This window comes from Hemiscyllium ocellatum, chromosome 5 (genome assembly GCF_020745735.1).
Source record: "Hemiscyllium ocellatum isolate sHemOce1 chromosome 5, sHemOce1.pat.X.cur, whole genome shotgun sequence".
NCBI classification, from domain to species: domain Eukaryota; kingdom Metazoa; phylum Chordata; class Chondrichthyes; order Orectolobiformes; family Hemiscylliidae; genus Hemiscyllium; species Hemiscyllium ocellatum.
Genome location: NC_083405.1, coordinates 87,062,310 through 87,066,714, shown reverse-complemented (window position 1 = coordinate 87,066,714; position 4,405 = coordinate 87,062,310).

The window sequence follows — 4,405 nt, the reverse complement described above, 5'->3', positions numbered from 1 at the left end:
GTGACTGCTGGACATGCACATGGACAGCAATGAGTTGAGGGGTGCATAGGTTAGGTTAGGTTATTTTATTTTAAATTAGGAATAATCCTCAGCACAACATCATGGGCTGAAAGGCCTGTTCTATGCTGTACGTTTCTATGTTCTGTTAGCATGGATAGATGATTGGCTAACTATATAAAAGGAAGATTTGAGATAAAGGGTACACTTTCAGAATGACAAAGTAACTAGTGGTGTGCCATCGGGATCAGTGTAGGGTACAATTATTTACAGTATCAATGACATGGATGAGGGCAGTGAATTAACTATCACCAAGTTTGACAAAACTAGATGGGAAGGATCATGACATGAGTGTGTACAGAGATATATACAGAAGTTGTGTGGACATAAATTGGCAGATGAAATATAATATGGGAAAATGTGAGGCTTTGTAAGTGGAGGAATGACTAAAGAGAGAAACTATAAAAAGCTGATTCTCTATATTCAATCTAGAGATAGAGGGCCTGAGTAGAGTAGCTTCTGAGGGGATTGATTGAAACCCTGAACCACTTTAAATTGGGCTCATTTGAGAGTGAAAACAGCTGTTTCTAATGCCTCGTACTTCTCTAATGCAGTAGAGTTACAATGTGCATTGTATTCTGGGAGAGGTTTTAGATGCTATATCTAAACACTGATGTGCCACAAGGCTACCTATTCACTGAGTGGGTAGTGGGTATGTCACCATGCTCACTGCATTATACTGGTGTGTTCATGCTGTTTTTAATGCTATCTCCTCTGTATTTGAGCCATGTTAAGATATATGTATGATTTGAGTGCCTTAAAATGATGAAATTAAGGTGGAGCAATACAAACAAAAATTCCAGAATTTAGCACTAAATTAACTGAAGGTGTGGTCAGATCCCTGGCTTCTGACTGAGTTTACTTACATAAGTTATGATAGTGCTCTCATCTAACTTACGGAAAATAATTTTTCAATAAGTTTTATAGAACATAGAAAAGTACAGCACAGAACAGGCCCTTTGGCCCACAATGTTGTGCCGAGATTTAATCCTAACGCAAAATATAATAACTTAACCTACGCACCCCTCAACTCACTGCTATCCATGTGCATGTCCAGCAGATGCTTAAATATCCCCAATGACTCTGCTTCACCACCACCGCTGGCAACGCATTCCATGTATTCACAACTCTCTGAGTAAAGAACCTACCTCTGATGCCTCCTTTATCCCTTCCTCCCAATATTTTCAAACTATGACTTCTCATACCAGTCCTGCCCTGGGGAAAAAATCTCTGGCCATTGATTCTATGTATTCCTCTCATTATTTTGTACACCTCAATCAGGTCTCCACCCTTTCTCCTCTTCTCCGGAGAGAAAAGTTAGAGCTTATTCAACATTTATTCATAAGGCAAGCCCTCCAGTCCAGGCAGCATCCTGGTAAACCTTCTTTGCCCCCTCTCCAAACCCTCTATATCTTTCCTATAGTAAGGTGACCAGAACTGGACACAATATCCCAAGTGTGGTCTCACCAGGGACTCGTAGAGCTGCAGCAAAACCTCGCGGCTCAAACTCGATCCCCCTGTTAATGAAAGCCAAAACAGCATTTGCTTTCTGAACAACCCTATCCACTTGGGTGGCAACTTTGAGGATCTATGTACTTGCACACCCAGATCCCTCTGTTCCTCCACACTGCCAAGAATCCTGTCTTTAATCTTGAATGGTGAATTTAAGTTCAACCTTCCAAAATACATCACTTCATATTTATCCAGGTTGAACTCCATCTGCCATTGCTCAGCTCAGCTCTGCATCCAGTCTATGTCGCACTGCAGCCTGCAGTGGCCCTCGATACTATCTACAACACCTCCAATCTTTGTGTCATCTGCAAATTTACTAACCCATCCCCCAACTCATCCAAGTCATTTATAAAAACTACAAAGAGCAGAGGCCCAAAAACAGAGCCCTGCAGGACCCCACTTAACACTGTCCACCAGGCAGAATACTTTCCATCTACAACCACTCTCTGCCTTCTGTCAGCCAGCCAATTCTGAATCCAGAGAGCCGAATCTCCCTGTATCCCATACTTCCTGACTTTATGAATGCGCCTTTCAAATGCCTTGCCGAAATCCATATACACCACATTTACTGCTTGACTGTTGTCAACTTGCCTTGACACCACCTCAAAGAACTCAATAAGATTTGTGAGGCATGTTCTGCTCCTCACAAAGCCATGCTGACTGCCTTTAATTACACTATGCTTTGCCAAATAGTCATAAATCCTATCCCTCAGAATTGTTTTCAAAACTTTGCTGACCACAGATGTAAGATTGACTGGTTTGTAATTGCCAGGAATTTCCCTATTACCTTCTTGAAAAGAGGAACAATATTTGCCTCCTTCCAATCCTTCGGTACAACTCTTGTGTAGAGTGAGGAGGCAAATATCCTCACCAGCGACTTAGCAACCTCCTTTCTCGCTTCCTGGAGCAGCCTAGGATAAATCTGGTCTGGCCTGGAGACTTATTAATCTTAATGTTTTCCAAAATTTCCAGCACATCGACTTCATCAATCTTGATCTGGTCAAGACTGTATCACAGCTCCTCTAAGTTTTTATTTACAACAAGTTCCCTTTCCTTGGTGAAAACAGAAGCAAAAGACTCATTTAGGGCTTTCCCTATCTGCTCAGACACCACGTACAAGTTCCCTCCGCTATCCCTGATCGGCCCTGCCTTCTCCCTGATCATTCTCTTATTCCTCACGTACGAGTAAAATGCCTTTGGGTTCTCCCCAATCCTTCTTGCCAAGTTTTTTCGTGCCCCCTCCTGGTTCCCTTCTGTTCAATTCTGAGGCTTCTTTCTAGCAAGCCTCTAAAGCTGTGCTAGATCCTTGCTTCCTCCACCTTACGTAAGCTGCCTTCTTCCTTTTGACGAGAAGTTTCTCTGTTCTGGTCATCCAAGGTTCCTTAATCTTACCCCTTCTTACCTCAGAGGAACAAATTTGTGCATCACTCGCAACAACTGCTCCTTAAATAGTCTCCACATGTCTGCTGTGCCCTTTCTGTGGAACAATTGCTCCCAGTCTGTACTTCCCAACTCCTGTCTGATAGCATAATTTCCTTTTCCCCAATTAAATACCTTCCCTCAGTAACTGCTCCTTTCACCCTCCAAGGCTATGCTAAATGTGAGGCAGTTGTGATCACTGTCACCAAAGTGTTTTCCCACCGCGTGATTTGACATCTGTCCTGGCTTGTTGCAGAGCACCAAATCCAAAATGGCCCCGCCCCTCGTTGGTCTCTCTATATACTGAATAAGGAAACTCTCCTGAACACACCTGACAAAAACGGCTCCATCCAAACCATCTGCACTAAGAAGATTCCAGTTGATATTGGGAAAGTTGAAATAACCCGTAACAACAACCCTGCTACTTTTGTATTTTTCCAGAATCTGCCCAACTCTGAGATCTTCAATCTCTCTACTGCTATTAGGTGGTCTGTAGAAACCCCCAATGCAGTTGCTGTTCCCTTCCACCCATACTGACTCAGTAGACAAACCTTTCTCAACAACCTTCATTTCTGCAGCTATGATGCACTCTCTAATTAGCAATGCTACATCCCATCCTCTTTTTCCACCCTCCCTGTTCTTTCTAAATGTTCTAAACCCTGGAACATCAAGCAACCATTCCTGCCCCTGTGAAACCCAGGTCTCTGTTATGGCCACAACATCGTCGACCCAAGTACTGATCCATGCTCTAAGTTCGTCACTCTTATATTGGACACTCCTTGCATTAAAGCAAACACACTTTAACTGATCCCTTTGTTTCGTCACGTGAGAAACCTTCCTGATAGGATATATTGAATCTATCACTGTCCTGTCTGCAATGGATCCCCTCTCAGACATGTGGCTCTGATTCCCACCCCCCTGCCAAACTAGTTTAACCCACACGAATCACACTAGCAAATTTCCCACCCAGGACATTCGTGCTCCTTCAGTTCAGGTGCAACCCATCCTTCATGTACAGGTCCCATCTTCCCTAGAAGGTATCCCAACAGTCTAGGTGTCTGAAGCCCTCCCTCCTGCACCAGCCTCGCAGCCATATGTTAGGCTGCATTCGCTGACTGTTCCTCATCTCACTATCTTGTGGCACCAGAGAAATTGAGAGGATCTGAGATCACTACTTGTCCTGCTCTTCAGCTTCCAACCTAACTCTCTGAAGTCACTTTTCAGATCCTCAACCCCTTTCCTGGCTATTCCATTGGTGTCAATATGTACCATGATTTCTGGCGGCTCACCCTCCCCCTTCAGAATCTTGTAAACCCGATCAGCAACATCCTAGACCCTGGCACCAGGGAGGCAACATACCTTTCGGGAGTCCTGTTCCTGACCACAATCTCCTGTCAATCCGTCCATTGAGTCCCCT